Here is an 18,523-nt window from a genome sequence, read left to right as displayed (position 1 = left end):
TCCCATATATTTTAACCCAATTTTAATTAGACTTATTCTCTGAATAACGGCAACACTTCATTTTGCACTTCGTTCATTCAGTGATTGCTTCTTTTCTACATCTTTTTTAATATGTATGTGGCCTACAAAACATAGCCTTAAAATGTTGTGGGAGGTCCGAGAGTTATAATATAGTATATAGGTATTACCTGTGAAGTATAATCCTCTCTTAAAGGAAAAGCAAGAATGGACACCAAAAAGATAGCTGTTTTTTTTTTAATGTGCTCATTAAAAAAACATTTGTTTAGATGAATTCCAGACAGATGAACTTACTCTAGCTATAGGAAAGATTTCATGCCACAGGCAAAGGATCTACTTTGATCATCCTTTAAACCCGTAGAGAAAACTATACTAATTCTCCATTAGGGACTAAATAGTTACTCAACTGGGACCATCGCTGAGCAAGAGATGTTTTATTAAAGCAGTTAACTTCCTCCTCTGTATGGTCTCAGAAAATCAAAGCCAATGTCGATTGAAGTTAATGAGCTATTACAGAAGGTAAAACAGTAACTAATTTATGATCATTTAATCCTAGATTTAGAAGATTTCATGTTGTAATTAGCACTTTTTCTCTCAGATAGTCCTTCAAAGATGGGATACATTTTGCTTTAAGAGATATTTCAAAATAAGGGATTTTCAAACATCTACCTGTAAGTATTCTAGTGCTTAAAAATTCTCACAGCATGGAAATCTATACTGGTAACAGTCCAGGGTTATGATCCTTGGTTTTTTTTTTTTTTAATTTCTACAAAATATAGAACTGTCCATCTTTCCCATGAGCTCTTTTCATACACATAAAGAATAATAATATTCAATTATTTCACCATTTTCTTTTTTAAATGAATTATTCTTTTTTTAATTTTTTTTCTAACATTTATTTATTTTTGAGACAGAGAAAGACAGAGCATGAATGGGGGAGGGTCAGAGAGAGAGGGAGACACAGAATCTGAAACAGGCTCCAGACTCTGGGCTGTCAGCACAGAGCCTGACGCGGGGCTCGAACTCACAGACTGCAAGATCATGACCTGAGCCGAAATCGGATGCTTAACCAACTGAGCCACCCAGGCGCCCCTTAAATGAATTATTCTACTTCCTTAAATTTTTTTTTATCAGAGAGGCACTATTACTGAAAATCTGTGACCACAGTTTTTATTTTTCTCTTTGACTTTCTCCATATATTACAGATTTTTCTTTAGATGAATACACCACAAATGCTCGGAGTAATAAAGAGGAGCGTGACCAAAAGCAAAAATATATTTGTTCCTGGCTCTTAAAAATATTTCTTGCATTTTACAAGTCTAAGGTCTAATAATACCTCCATGGTTTCTAAATTGTATTTCTTAGATGTGTAGGAACTGATGTAGTAATGGGGGAACAGGAAACTTCTATAAAAACCTAATAGAAAAGGCATATTCACCACTGATAAAACTGATAGAACTACACAGATCATATTGAACACCAATTTTTTTGCCATCTTTCATGCATAGGGTTTGATACACTATAAATATTTAGCAAATGTTTTCTATTAATAAAAATTGTATAGTCATTGAATACTACTGCTACTCAATGATCAAAAAATGGATTTCAAGAGATAAGATACACAGATAAATCTTTATTTAGTAAAAAAAAAAGACAACTGATAATTTTTATAAAATGCAGTGTTCTAGGGTAAAAACTTCATGGTTTTCATTGAGAAAAATATTACTACAGATAACTGAGCCCACAGAAATACAAAAAAGCATAAAGGTCTACTATAAACAATTACACACCTACAAACTGGACAACCTGGAAGAAATGGAAAAATTCATAGAACATACAACCTCCCAAGACTGAATAAGGAAAAAATAGAGAATCTAAACAGATCAATTCCTATTAAAGAAACTGAATCACTAACTAAAAATCTCCCAACAAAGAAAAACCCTGGACCAGATGGCTTCACTGCTGAATTTTACCAAATATTTGATGAAGTATTACACCAATTATTTTCAGTATTCAAAATAAGGGAAGAGAAGGAAAAACTTCCAAACTCATTTTAAAGCCAGTACTTTCTTATGCCAAAGCCAGATTCAGATACTCTAGAAAAGAAAACTATAGGTCAATATCCCTGATGAATCTAGATACAAAAATTACAGTATTTTCAACAAAATATTAGCAAACCAAATTCAGCAGCACATTAAAAGGATCATTCACCATCAATGAGTGGGATTTATCCATGGTCTGCAAAGATGGTTAAACATATGCAAATTAATCAATGTAATACATCACATTAATAGAATGGAAGAAAAGAATCATATGATCATCTCAACAGATACAGAAAAAGCATTTGATAAAATTCAATATCCATTCATTACAAAACACAACAGATTAGAGAAATAAGAAACAAATCTCAACATAATAAAGGCCATGTATGACAAATCTGCAGGTAACATCATATTCAATAGTGAAAGGTTGAAATTTGTCCTCTTACATCAGGAACAAAACAAGAGTGCCCATTATCACCACTCCCGCTCAACATAGTACTGTAAGTCCTAGCTAAAGCAATCAGGCAATCAATCAACCAATCAATAAATAAAACAAAATAAAGTAAAATAACAGTATCAGAATTGGAAAGGAAGAAGTAAAATTCTATTTTCAGATGACATAAATTACATATAGAAAATCCTATAGACAACCAAAACTGTTCAAACTAATCCACAAATTCAGTAAAGTGGCAGGATACAAAATTAACACGCAAAAGTCAGTACCTTTTCTGTACACTAACAATAAATTTTCTGAAAGAAAAAGAAAAAGAAATTGATCCCATTCACAATGACATCAAAAACAATAAAATACCTAACAAGTTTCATCACAGAGGTGAAAGATCTCTATTCTGAAAACTGCAGACACTGATGAAAGAAATTCAGGATGACACAAATAAATGAAAAGGTATCCCATGTTCATAGATTGGAAGAATATTGTTAAAATATCAATACTACCAATAGCCATCAATAGACTCAATACAATCACTATCAAGGTTACAACTGCATTTTTTATAGAAAATTAAAAAAACAATTTTTCAATATTTACTTTTTTTGAGAGAGAGAGAGAGAGACAGAGCATGAGCAAGGTAGGGGCAGACAGAGAAGAAGACACAGGATCCGAAGCAGGCTCCAGGCTCTGAGCTGTTAGCACAGAGCCCGATGCAGGGCCTGAACTCATGAACCACAAATCATGACCTGAGCTGAAGTCAGATGCTTAACCAACTGAGCCACCCAGGTGCCCCTACAGAAAATTTTTAAAAATACACTCAAAATTTATATGGAACCACAAAAGACTCTGAATAGCCAAATCAATCCTGAGAAGAAAGAACAGAACAGGATCATACTTCCTAATTTCAAACTATACTGTAAAGCTATAGTGACTAAAACAATATGGTACTGGCATAAAAAGAGACAAAAAGAGACCAGTGGAACAGAATCCAGAGCCCAGAATAAACCAGAGTATATATGGCCAACTAATATTTGACAAGGGAGCCAAGAATACTTGGTGTAGAAAAAAATAATCTCTTTAATAAGTGGTGCTGAAATAACTGGATATTCACATACAAAAGAATGAAACTGGACCCAAACTTTGCACCACTCACAAAAATTTCCTTGAAATGGATTAAAGACTTAAATGTAAGACCTGAAATTATGAAATTCTAGAAGAAAACAGGAAAAAAGCTCCTTGACATGTGTGTTGGCAATAATTTTCTAGAAATTCCAGCTAAAACACAAGCAACAAAGGGACCATACCAAACTTAAAAGCTTCTGCACAAAGAAATGTGTCAACAAAACGAAGAGACAATCTATAGAATGGGAAAAAATGTTTGTAAACCATATATCTGATGAGGGGTGAATACCCAAAAAAATATTTTAAAAACTCCTACAATTCAATAGCAAAACAAAACAAAACAAAACAAAACAAAACAAAACAAAAAACAAATAGTAGAATTTAAAAATGGGCAAAGCAACTGAATAAATATTTTTGCAAAAAAGATGGTCAACAGATACATGAAAAAATGCTTCAAAATCACTAGTCATTAGAGAAATGCAAATTAAAACCACAATGAGATATCTCATGCCTATTAGAATGGACAGCATTAAGAAATGAGATGATAAATGCTAGCATGCATATGTAGAAAAGGGAAAACTTGTGCACTGATGGTGGGACCGTAATGTAAGTATTTGGTACAGTCACTATGGAAAACAGTATGAAGTTTCCTCATAAGAATTAACAATAGAACTACCATTTGATCCAGAAATGTTACTTCTGGGAATATATCTAAAGGAAACAAAAACTCTAACTTGAAAAGATATCTGCACTCCCATGTTCACAGCAGCATTATTTACCATACGAAGACAAGGAAAACAACCTATGTGTCTATCAATAGATGAATGGATAAAGAAGTAATATATGTATTTCACACACACACAAACAATGGAATATTACTCATCTATAAAAAAAAAACAAGGAAATTCTATCAATCGGGACAGCATGGATGAAACTTGAAGGCATACTGCTAAGTCAGACAGAGAAAGACAAATACTGTATGATCTCACTTAAATGCAGAATCTCAAGAAACAGAACAAAACAAAACACCTAACTCACGGAAAAAGAGGTAAGACATGTGGTTACCTAAGACAGGGGCTGAGGGGAGGTAGAATTAAAGAAAAGTGGTCAAAAGGTATAAACTTCCAATTATAAGATAAATAAGTAATAGAGATGTAATGTACAATATGATTGCTATAGCTAACACTGCTGTATGATATACAGGAATGTTGTTAAGAGAGTATATCTTAAGAATTTTCTTCACAAGAAGAATTTTTTTTCTTTTTATTTTATCTATATGAGATAATGGATGTTAACTAATCCTACTGTGGTAATCATTTCGTAATATATGTTAATAAACAATCATTTCGTATACCTTAATCTTATATAGTGATACATGTCAATCCGTTCTCAATAAAACTAAAAATAATTACAAATGAATCGGGTTTGAAAAAATTGGAATTTAAATTTAAGATGATTTTTGTGCTAGCCTTCTACATCTTTATTTTTTTTTTACATGAGCTATGTTAATATTTGTCTTTACAAAATTTCCCTCTTTTGTATGTGATGCTCCATAAACTTCAAGATATTTCTGAAGTGGTTTCTGCCCTCCAAATTACTATATAGGTTTCTAAAATCTGTCTTTAGGTGTGGTCTTCATGTTACCATATTCAACACTAATTAAGTTGTTCAAACATATTGGGTTAACAAAACACCCTCAATGAAAAAGCACTGCTTCTATGCCACAGATGACAAGTCTTTAGGTATATGTTTTCATTTGTTTGATCTCCCTTGCATTTATTATAGAGAGATACAGCATATTTTTTTTTCTTTTATTTGGTGGAAATAGTCTGCATGAGAGAAAAGCAAAAGAAAGGAAAAGGAAAAGTTACAAAAAAAAATTAACAGCATGGATTACAGTCTCTCAATCTACTGGGTTTTTCATAGAAAACTAATTAGAGGCAAAGAGACTATTTTCTCTCAATACCAGAAGGTAGCTTATAAACAAAGGGGGAAACTATTTGCTTTACACTGTGTTTTACAAACTGAAATAGCAAAATATTTTAACTTTGAGATAACGAGAAATGTAAATTTAAAGGTTCAGGAGACACTCAATTTAATGTCATTCATGACTTCACACAGAAGCCTTTGCTGGTTTTCTTTTTATCATACGAAATGCACAAATATTAGATCCTAGTACATCAAAGTTATGTAGTACACATCTCACCATGATGAATATTATAATCCTTGAATGTAAAAGCTATATTAGTAACAAAATAAAATCAACATGTTTCCCAAAGATAATCAGTACTCAGTTACTTTCATGAGGCCACATAAGGCAGTTAGTAGAGATAACATTAAATATATTTGTTTGCTGAAATGAAGGCTATTATAATTACCAATATATTTGCCCAGGCAAATCAGTATTACTCACAGCCCTGCCTCTTACATATAGCTCTTCAACTGATAAAGTTCTTATCACAAGTCATTAAAATAGTGGCTAATAGATACAAGGAAACAGAGTTAATTTTAAAAAGAAATGCTATTCACTGAAACTGAATAAAATCTGGGTAAAATAAAGTTTGAAAAAATAAAATCAATTAAAGCCCATCCATTAAAGAAAGTCTGACTCCAATTCCAAATTAAACATGTGGTTCTCTGTAGCAGAAAGTCTTCTCTATAGAGGATAAAAATAGATGAACTTACAAAATGCAGCAGCGCCTTGTTTAATCACAGCAGGACAACTGAGTATATTCTCTCAGAATTCTTCTTGGGTACATTTCCTGAAAAAGAAAATTTAAATAAACTTAAAGGCTGAACTTAAAAAAAATTAACTATAAAGGAAACTAAGTTTGTGTAATGGAAAGACCGACCACACAAATACTGTACAAATTGTAGGCCTATCTAAATAGTCACGAAACCATAATATCACAGAGAGTGTTCCTAATGTCATTTGTGCCAATATTCAGGTCATGAGAAAGAATTTCTATCAATTTCTAAACAGTTCCAAAATATTTAGATACCTCAGTATGTTAAGAGAGGGTCAACTGAAGGTTTATTTTCTGTAAGACAAAAAAAAGTTGTTTGTATCATGTATGTGCGGCTGAGCAGCTAAGACACTCAGCAATAACTCCAAAGTCAGAGGACAAACAAAAACTCCCAACTAGAATACCTGGTGCCACGTTGATACAGTTATTTCATGATGATTAGCCTGAAATCAACAGAATGTTTGAAATATAATGAGGGTTGATGGAGGGTGGGAGGGACGGGAAAGTGGGTGATGGGCATTGAGGAGGGCACCGGTTGAGATGAGCACTGGGTGTTGTATGGAAACCAATTTGACAATAAATTTCATATCAAAATAAAAAAAGAAATATAATGAGGATGAACAAAAATATGACATACTTGAAGGATATACAAAACAACACTGTGTGAAGCTAAGCAACAGGTTCACTTATGGATCCTTAGACATTCTAAGCAGCGTATCAAGAAGAAACAAGCCAGGTGGGTGCACTCCCTCTTACATCCCTATGTATAAAACAGCACGAACTATTCCATCCTTCATTTGTTTTAGAATTCACTCCAAAGGAAGGCAAACATGACTACAATATTGAATTGCCTATGCGTGCTTGAAAGGAGTAACAATGTCAATTGTCCATTCAGTGAGCTGAACATCAATCTCTTAGAATCTCCCCTTATTCTTTTTTTCTATGAAGAAAGATCACAAGGTAGTATTTTAACAAACTATTAGAAGATATTATTGATCATTTTTCAAAGAATGTATAAAGTAACATTGTAGTTGTAGATAAAATATGACATGTTCATATGAATTATATATAATATGAATTATATATAATGTGAAATATGTGTAATATGAAATATTATATTTATACATCTATTTATAGAATCGATATACAGGGAGCAAAGTGAACATTGTATAATAGCTATTTGAAATTAGCTTGTCTATAGAATTAGTAAATTAACTTACAAAAGTCAACTGCTGCTAGGAACACACTGTAGCCATATCTTGTAGAAAAACGAAATTCAGACTATATACAACAAATTGAAAACCAGATAAGTCAGAGAAATAACAATCACAACAAAAGTTTCCATAAGGGAAGAATAAAGTATATAGAACTATGAGAATTGCTATTAATTTTTGTTATTATCAATGCAGTTTTAAACACAAATAAGTCTTTTATTTCTACTTTCACTGCATATTTTTAAATAAGTTGCCTATTTTCAAATACCCAAAATATAAAGAATATGACCAATCAAACACCCATCAACAACTGCAGATGATTTCTTTTACAATTAAAGAAAGGTATTCTTCTTGGGCTCAGAATAGTCCAACTGCTGTCATCCAGCTTTAACTATGGCTACCTTGTTTTGCTCAAATTAAACTGGATAGCTTAAAATTTTTACGTGTTTCAAAAGACCTCATAGTTAAAATTATATAATTTAAATGAAATTTAGTTATTAAAATCTGAGTTTCAAGTAGAAAGTATTGCAAAATATCAACGGATCTATTAGCATAATGAAAACAAATAGAAACCCTAACAAACTGTTCAAAAATTATACTGTCATTAATTGCATGAGACCACTATTAGGCATTATGTTACTTCATCATTTTAGGCTTTCCGAGCTGGCCTTTCAAAGCTTAATAAACCAGATGCTTTTCTTCTTCATATGTCCCTATTCGACATTTACTTCCCTTTGTGTAATAAGGCATGACAGTCAACAAAGGGAGGAAGGTAGATGGGAGGAAGAGGAATAAGAGATAGGAAGTAAGGGAAGAAGGGAGATAGAACAAACCTTACATAAAGAGATATGTATTTGGGGAAAGGAGGGATTCTAAGACTAAACTGTAGTGACCACAGTGTTCTTATATATTTTGGCATGTGGTGAGGTGGGTGTCAAAATTATCTCTGTATAAGCAACTGGGGAGAATGCTGAGAGAGAATTAAGTAAATAGAAAACTGCATAGATAAATTTATCCCACAAATAAATCATACAAGCAGAAGTGGGAGAATGTCATGATTTAATTAACAGATGGTACATAATGACTAGATATGTGATTTATCTTTCAAACCATTCTGCCATGATGAATACTGAAGATTCTTTTGCAAAAAGGGAGAATATAGGTTACAGTTGTTTCACTAAAAATTGTGAAAATTTTGTTTCACTAAAAATGCTGGATGGGTTTGGGTATTCAGATTGAGCATAGCACATCTAATGGTGTTCCAGTAACTTGAAACATTTTCACTTTTGTATTTTCATTATAAATGTTTATCCGAAATAGTTTATTTGCATACTTACTATGCCAAACTTCCAGTAAATGGGATAAACTGTTCTATTATAATACAATAGGATCAATATACATCATTCCACTTGAGTTTGCAAAGGAGAAACAAATCTGATAAACTAATAATCAAATATATAGTGGTGATTTAATACTATCTATAATAATCTGTACCTCTAAACAAGTAGCTGGGCTTCAAATTGGTATATCCATCAATATTTATCTATTTATCTATCTGCTTTCATATGCTTATAATATATATGTATCTGTAAAATTAAAAAATCTCTCCCTGCATTAATTTAGTGGATATATTTATATTTAATGTATTTTTATTGAAGTTTATATCAACTTCATTTTGTTGATTGCAACATTGCTGCAAAGTACTACTGAATCCCCTATCTATGTCTAGAAGGTGCTTTCATTATGATATAAATTATTATTTAACTGTAATTTTTTAAAAATTTTTTTGACATTTATTTTTGATAGAGAGACACAGAGCACAATTGGGAAGGGGCAAAGAGAAAGAGACACAGAATCTGAAGCAGGCTCCAGGTTCCAAGCTGTCAGCACAGAGCCCCACATGGAGGGTAAACTCACAAACCACAAGATCATGACCTGAGCCGAAGTCGGACACTGGACCGACTGAGCCACCCAGGTGCCCCTATTTAACTGTAATTAATCATTAATAATATAAAACTAAGTATTGACACACTCTTAAATGAGAGATTATTAGATAATGATGCATTCACTGTAAAAGAATCAAAATATTTAGTGTGGAAGTTTGGTCATTAGAAAAATTAAATGTTGTGTTAAAACTTACTGTTATTTTCCGAGGCAGACCACATATGATGTTATATTACACTTGATTATTTTTGCTAAGTAGTGGAAACACAATAAAATGTACAATAAAGTTATAAGAATACAATTATTATAAACTTATTTTCTTATAATAAAAAATATTGAGACAAGAAGACAAAAAATGGAAAACTTTCCACCAAAAAAAAAAAGAAAATTAGAACACTGAAAAAAAAAAACTGAAGAATGAGGACTGAATGACAGAAAAGGGGGTAAAAAACCTCAGAGCTATTACTTTTGCAGAATGTAGTATGAATCATCACTAATAGAACAGGATGTGAAATTATCTCCCACTTCTATGTCTACAAGGACTACTGACTTTCAATAAAAAACTAGCAGAAAAACAAAATCCTGAAAACTTCATCAAACCAAATGTATTCCACCAAAATCTCAAAATATGGACACATTTTTCATATTCATCAGAAAGCTACTCTTGCTAAGAATCATCATCTCATAAAATAAAGCTTGACATTACAAAAGTCAGCACAGATAGGAAGTTTTGGGATATTTGTCATATTCTTATTTTCTCAAATGAAAAAAATCACTATATTCTGTTTGCTTTATGCAAAGAATCTTGTAGTCAGTGTGAATTTCTGCAGGTATAAGAAATATCAATGAATACTTGAGAATGACCAATACTCAACTCTGGTGAGTGAGTAAACAAGAGTAGAAGAGACTGAAAGGCAATCACAGGATCAGGTATTGAAAATGTAAATCTAATTTGGAAAAATCAATAACTACTTTTGTTGAAGAACAGACACGAAATGAAAATAAGAGATGGCATGTTTTTGAACACATAATATACATAATTTTGGTTTTGGCAAAGCAAATGTGTTCAGAAGATCATCCAAGGAAGTTTGAGAGTGATAATTGAAATTTCTGCATTTGGCAAAGATCATAGCAAAACTTGATAATATTATGAAAGGATATTTATTCACACTAAAAACACTGGCATCCAGTAATATGACACATTTAAGAAATAATATACAAAGTTGAATAATTAGATTTATTACAGAAGTAATGAATCATTCTTTTTGAAGGAAATGTTAAATGTCATTCAAATTATTTTAGATACAGCTCATGATGTAATCTTTGTATAACAAATTATAATTGGTGAGAATTTGATAATTTGAAATTTTCAATATTTTTATGTAAACATTTTTAGGACATTTTTTCCAAGACAAAATTTTTGCAAATTCCTAACATTCAGAATCTAGGGGGAAGTATTGATGACTATGGATGTCATACCTGCCACAAAATATGCAAAAGAAAAATAGATTTCAGTAAAATTTTAATTTGAGGAGGCAATACCCAAAAGAAAATTCTATGGAATTAATTTTTTTTATCTTTCTGTCTAGTCTGTAGGCATGAATACTTAATGATACAGAAAAAATTTCTCTGAACATTACTGATCTTGTCTTATGAGGCTGAAGATCTTAACAATATTCCTTGGCTTCAATTAAATTTCGGATGTTATTGAAAAATTTTCAACCATAAAAATGAAAACATTATGAATATTCAATGTATAAGTTAAATTGATGCTTCATAACAGTAAAACTCAACACTATCAAGCAATTCTGTATATAAATCTCTTGATGAAAATGCTAGACAATGGTGTACATTCCAAAATACCTGCTTTTAAATTTATTTCCTAGTTCTGCATGATGCACTAAGTTAAAGTAGCAATTCAGAGGAATCTACAACATTTTTTGTGAACGACCAGATTCTAGATGTTTTAGGCTTTGCAAGCCACATATAGTCTGGGTTGTGCTGCATACTCGTGTGTGTGTGTGTGTGTGTGTGTGTGTGTGTGTGTGTGTGTGTGTGTGTGTATGTGTCAAAACATAAAAACAAAAACAAAAACATTCTTAGCTCATGGACCATACAAAAGCAAGCCACACTTTGCCAGTTTCAGTTTCAGAGTTTCCTAATACAGTAGCCACTAGCCACTTGTAAATTTAAGTAATACAATAAAAACCTCAGTTTCTCAGATACAGCAGCTACATTCCAAATTCTCAATAGCCACATGTAGATTTAAACTTTAGCAATTAAATTAAACAAAAATAAAAATTATCCAGCTCTCAATAATTCCAAGAACTCAATAGGCACATGTGGTTACTGGTTACTGCACTGAACACTAAAGATAGAAAGCATGTTGAGAAAGTTCTATTGGATAGTACTATTTTAGAAACAATATATTCAAGAACCCAATGTGGGTGTATCAGTGTGTGTGTATCTCTTATAAGCATTAGGAAAATTCCGAGCAAAAATGGCTGAATCTCTTGACATTGATACTAACCCCTGGCTTGTAGAAAAGACAAGAATTTAAAAGATGACTTAATTTGACTATGAATTCCATTCCATCTTTAATGTAAAACTGAACATTTCTGCATTTGGCAAAGATCAATATCTCAACTCAATGTCTCCTTTAAATAATTGAATAATTGCTATTCTCAAAGAATATTTCACAATACTCAGGACACCTGGGTGGTTCAGTCGGTTAAACGTCCGACTTTGGCTCAGGTGATGATCTCACAGTTCGTGGGTTCGAGCCCTGTATCAGGCTCTGTGCTGACAGCTCAGAGTCTGGAGCCTGCTGCAGATTCTGTGTCTTCCTGTCTCTCTGCCCCTCCCCTGCTTACGCTCTGTCTCTCAAAAATGAATAAATGTAAAAACAAATTTTTTAAGAATACTTCACAATACTAAAAAAAGAAACCTTTCTCATTTTAGATCAATGCTTAAACATTTTAATGGGCACACATGTCATCTAGGAACCTTTTTAAAATGCAGATTCTGATACAGTAGTTCTGAATTGGGCTATAAATTGTGCATTTCTAACAAATTCTTAAGTGATACTGAAACATCTGGCCCAGGGACATATAGCTTCAGGATGATGTATGCAATTTGGTGGATTATGATAAATATAAATGGAAATTAATACTTACTATTGACTAAACCGAGTAATAATATGTATTGTCAGGAACTAAGAACCTTAAGCCATTCTTTAAAGTCCAGTATGACATTCATTAAGTATTTAAAATATTTGCATTAGCAATTTACAAGGTAGTTTTATTTTTTATTTTTTTTTCAACGCTTATTTATTTATTTTTGGGACAGAGAGAGACAGAGCATGAACGGGGGAGGGGCAGAGAGAGAGGGAGACACAGAATCGGGAAACAGGCTCCAGGCTCCGAGCCATCAGCCCAGAGCCTGATGCGGGGCTCGAACTCACGGACCGCAAGATCGTGACCTGGCTGAAGTCGGACGCTTAACCGACTGCGCCACCCAGGCGCCCCTACAAGGTAGTTTTAAAATATGACTTCCCAGGGGCATCTGGGTGGCTCAGTCAGTGGAGCGTTGGACTCCTGACTTAGGCTCAGATCATGACCTCACAGTTTCATGAGTCTGAGCCCTGCATCAAGTTCAAGTGTGGAGCCTGCTTGAGATTCTCCCTCTCTCTCTGCCCTTCCCCTGCTTGCACTCCCTACTTCTCTCTCAAAAATAAATAAATAAATAAATAACGGATTAATGATATTCCATCACTTATTTTTAAAAAATGTTTTCCCGGGGTGCCAGAGTGGCTCAGTGGGTTAAACATCCAGCTTCAGTTCAAGCCATGATCTCGCGGTTCATGAGTTCAAGTCCCACATCGGGCTCTGTGCTGACAGCTCGGAGGCTGGAACCTGCTTCGGATTCTGTGTCTCCCTCTCCCTCTGCCCCTCCCCTGCTCACACTCTGTCTCTGTCTCTCAAAAATGAATAAACATTAAAAAAAAACTTTTTAATGTTTTCCCAGAATATTCAATGTCCTTTGTCAAATGTAAATGTGACTTTTCTAAATTAAGTTTATTAGAAAGGATTTTTCTACAAAAAGACTATCAAATATACCAAACTCTAAAGTAAAAAACTCAGTATTGGAACATATAAATATTAAAACTGTCTAAGTAATTTAATTTTGAATTTCTGATTTCCATTACAGAATTTCAGTTGCCTCAATGTCAATCTCTTTATGCCTTCTCAAAAACTAGAAGTCAATAAGTTTATAAAACAAAATTACCCATATCCTACAGAATAATTAATAGACAGTTGTAAAACTTTCAATAACAAGTAAATGAATATATGAAATCAACACTGACAGGGGTGTCTGGGTGGCTCAATTGGTTGGGCATCCACCTTGGGCTCAGGTCATGATCTTGTGGTTCGTGAGTTCAAGCCCTGCATCAGGCTCTGCAATGACAGTTCAGAGCCTGGAGCCTACTCTCTCTGCCCCTCTCCCTCTCTCTCTGCCCCTCTCCCACTCGCTGTCTCTCCTTCTCTCTCAAAAATAAATAAATATTTAAAAATTTAAAAAAAACAGAAATCAACATTGACAGTTTGCATCCATTCCTAGGCAGAAGCCGATTATGAAAACAGAAGTGGGGTAAGTAAAGTTGAGTCCTAGTGGTCACAGAAAGCAGTCAACATCAATTAGAGTGTGTAACTATAAGTACAGAAAAAGATGATTTACCAAAGAGATAAACAGAAGCAAACAATTCATAATACATATAATTAGGATCACCAAGAAGAAAAATCAAATAATGAAATAGAGTATCTTAAAATATAATTCAAGAAAACATTCCAAAAAGAAAATAAATTCTTTATGTATTATAAAAGTGTCAACCTGCACTTGAAAATATAGTCAAATAAAAAACATGCTAATAAGTATCCTAATAAAATTATTATTTTTGGATGCAGAAAAACATCCACTGGACATACAATGAAAAAGAAATGTTTCACAGAGAAACAAAAGAAAATTTGGTTGACCACAGACTTCTTGACAGAAATATGCTAAATAAGGAAACATTGGTGAAACATTATCAATGAAGTAATTCAGGGTGTGAGATGAGTTTAGACACAGCCAGGTTATTTTTTTTTAATTTTTTTTTAATGTTTCTTTATTTTTGAGACAGAGAGAGGCAGAGCATGAACGGGGGAGGGGCAGAGAGACAGGGAGACAGAGAATCAGAAGCAGGCTCCAGGCTCTGAGCCATCAGCCCAGAGCCCGACGCGGGGCTCGAACTCACGGACCGCGAGATCGTGACCTGGCTGAAGTCGGACGCTTAACCGACTGAGCCACCCAGGTGCCCCCACAGCCAGGTTATTTTTAAGCATCAAGGCTTAGCAAAACAATATTAAGCTTTTGAGAACTGAGAGGATGCTATATTCATGAACCCTTCTTTAGAGCTCTAGCTAATCAAAAGACAATTAGGGAAATTTTGACAAATCAAGTAGTGAGGAGCATTTTATATATTTATTTGTGAACTAAAGAGAACAGTACAGACTGGGATATTTGTGGAAGAATAGTAAGTAAAGGTTATGAATTTAGACACAGTAGAAATAGTTCAACTATGAAATGAGAAGAGAAGCAGAAGAAAAAGGCTAGATGATTAGCACATAGAAACTATTAAAAATGGATATTACTTAACACTAAAGCTAACAAAGCAAATAACAGAAAGATAACTAAGGCAAGTAGTGAGAGAACTGTAACAAGCATGAATATAATTGTTAGAACAAAGTTGCAAATCTTGCTAAATAAAAAAAAATTACAAAATAGTACAGTACACAGAAAACCTAATGAATGAAACAGTAATGTAAAATATAATACACACAATAACTTGATTTTGTAAGACGGAGCTGAAAACAAATACTATAATGACTTCAATAAATATAAACATTCTTAATTCACCTTTAATTTTTTTAAGTTTATTTACTTATTTTGACAGAGACAGAGACAGCATGAATGGGGCAGGAGCAGAGAGAGGGAGAGAGAATCTCAAGCAGACTCTGTGCTGCCAGCACAGAGCCCAATGCAGGGCTCAAATTCATGAACTGTGAGATCATGACCTGAGCTGAAACCAAGAGTCAGATGCTTAACGACTGAGCCACACAGGCACCCCTCACCTTTAATTTTTTAAGGCAAAATTCAATTCTGTTCTGAATATAAGATCCACAGATAAACAAAATTGATTCAAAAAAGCAAAATATAAAAGGATATGCAAAGGTATCCTAGTCAAAGTAAGTAAAATGATCCAACATTCAAATGTAGTAATTTTCAATTCTAATATAAGAAAGTAAAATGCGGATCCAAAAACACGAAAACAGGCAACAAAACAAGCACATATAATGACAACTTACACTGATAAAGGCCAAAAATCACAATGAAGATGTAAGAGTTATAAATACCTAAAAGAAATAACACCACAACCACCTTCAAAATAAACAAACTCAAGTAGAATCAGGGATAAGTCTTCATATCAATACAAGTTAGCCATACAGGAGATCCTCAAAAACTCTTAGCAAGTCTTAGAGTAGAAATCATACAAACAATACTCCCTAATCACAACACAGTAAAACTAAAAAATAATCACAAAAGTTATTAAAATCTCCATCACTCAAAATTTTTAAAAACTTACTCAATTTCAGATTTGAAGTGATCATTTGTTGCCAAAATTAAAATATTTTTTAAAATAATGATAGTGACATCTTAGGATGTCAAAACTTATTATTTATAATAAAAACATTAATCAAAGGAAATTCTTTAAATACACAGATCACAAATTTTAAAAAAGTGTTTAAATGAGTCAAATATTAAACTCAACAGCTTTGGAAAAAAGTAAACCAAAAGGAAGAAAAAAATAAACATAAAAACACTGAGGTGAAACATTTTGTAAAGAAGTAGTAATAAATTATCCTTTGAGAAAAAAATTAATAAAAACATCAAAACCATGAGCTAAACTAATACGCACATGACAGAAATCATAACACCAATTGATAAGAACAATGCAATGACCTTTGAAACTGATGATGTTCAAAACTACTAAGACATTTTGCACAAGTATATGCAAATGAATTGGAAACTAGCTGAAATATATAATTCCATAAGAAAATATATTTTACAGAAATTGACAGTAGCAGGAAACAAAGCTTAAGTGGTCCCACTTCTAAAAAAGGAATAAAGTTATAAAACAAATACCACACACAAAACCAGGCTCAGATATTTTCACAAACGAAATCAATCAAATCTTCAAAGACCAAATAATGTTAATGCTATTTAAACTGTTCTTGAGAATACACAAAAAAACATTTCTAATGATTTTTATGAAGTGAATATAATACCAATGCTTGATTAAATTGTACTACATAAGAAAGCTATAATCTATAGGTCTATTCATAAAAAATCATAAGTAAAATATTAATCTAATTGCTCATTAAAAAACTTAATGCATTATTACAGTGAGATTTATTCCAGAAATTCAAGGATGGTTCAATATTAGGAAATTCATTAATACAATTCATCAAATAAATAGACTTATGGAGAAAAACCTGATGATCATCTTAAGTGCTGAAAATATTTTTGTCATTCAACCATCATTCTTTTTTTTAAGCTTTTATTTAAATTCTAGAGGGTTGATGGGGGGTGGCAGGGAGGGGAAAGTGGGTGATGGGCATTGAGGAGGGCACCTGTTGGGATGAGCCCTTTGTAGCAATGTGGATGGAACTGGATAGTGTTATGCTAAGTGAAATAAGCCATACAGAGAAAGACAGATACCGTATGGTTTCACTCTTATGTGGATCCTGAGAAACTTAACAGAAACCCATGGAGGAGGGGAAGGGAAAAAAAAAAGAGGTTAGAGTGGGAGAGAGCCAAAGCATAAGAGACTCTTAAAAACTGAGAACAAACTGAGGGTTGATGGGGGGTGGGAGGGAGGGGAGGATGGGTGATGGGTATTGAGGAGGGCACCTTTTGGGATGAGCACTGGGTGTTGTATGGAAACCAATTTGACAATAAATTTCATATATTGAAAGAAAAAAAAATTCTAGTTAACATGTAGCATAATATTGGTTTCAAAGGTAGAATTTACTGATTCATCACTTGAAATATAACACCCAAGGTTCATCACAAAAAGTGTCTCCTTAATACTCACCACACATTTAGCCCATCCCCACCCATCACTCCTCCAGCAATCCTCAGTTTGTTCCCCATCATTAAGAGTCTCTTATGGTTTGTCTCTCTCTCTCTCTTTTACTTTTTCCATTCTACTATGTTCATCTGTTTTGTTTCTTAAATTCCACATGAGTGAAATTTGTCATTCTCTGACTGAATTATTTCACTTAATGTAATACACTCTAGGCCCATCCACATCATTTCAAATGGCAACATTTCATTCTTTTTTCATGGCTGAGTAATATTCCAGTGTGTGTGTGTGTGTGTGTGTGTGTGTGTGTGTGTGTGTGTGTACACACACATACATACCACCTCTTCTTTATCCATTCATCAGTCAATAGACATTTGGGCTGTCTCCATAATGTAAACATGAGGGTGCATATGCCCCTTCAAATTAGCACTCTTGCATCCTTTGGGTAAATACCTAGTAATGCAATTACTGGATCATAGTGTAGTTCTTTTTTTAACTTTTTGAGGAGCCTCCTGTTTTCCAGAGTGGTTGCACCAGTTTGCTTTTCACCAACATTGTAAGAGAGTTTCCTTTTCTCTGCATCCCCATCAACATCTGTTGTTTCCTGGGTTGTTAATTTTGGCCATTCTGACAGGTCTAAGGTAGTATCTCATTGGAGTTTTGATTTGCATTTCCCTGATGATAAGTGATGTTGAGTATCTTTTCACGTGTGTGTTAGCTATCTGGAGGTCTTCTTTGGAAAAATCTCTGTTTATGTCTTCTGCCCATTTCTTAATTGGATTATTTGGTTTTTGGGTGCTGAG

The 18,523-nt window shown here is 33.3% G+C and overlaps 1 protein-coding gene across 4 annotated transcripts in view; it reads right to left on the bottom strand.

Annotated features, from left to right (window-relative positions):
- MARCHF1 (membrane associated ring-CH-type finger 1) overlaps window positions 1-18,523 on the bottom strand; it is an 867,957-nt gene that overhangs the window by 572,555 nt on the left and 276,879 nt on the right. For all 4 annotated transcript variants that reach the window (XM_045055710.1, XM_045055711.1, XM_023252710.2 and 1 more), the window contains exon 2: window positions 6,316-6,392. The gene's annotated coding sequence lies outside the window, so the exon portion shown is untranslated. The remainder of the gene's footprint in view (window positions 1-6,315; window positions 6,393-18,523) is intronic.

This window comes from Felis catus, chromosome B1, assembly GCF_018350175.1.
Source record: "Felis catus isolate Fca126 chromosome B1, F.catus_Fca126_mat1.0, whole genome shotgun sequence".
In the NCBI taxonomy this organism is placed as follows: Eukaryota; Metazoa; Chordata; class Mammalia; order Carnivora; family Felidae; genus Felis; species Felis catus.
The sequence above is the reverse complement of the archived record's forward strand: the minus strand, read 5'-3'. Positions and strand labels throughout refer to the sequence as shown.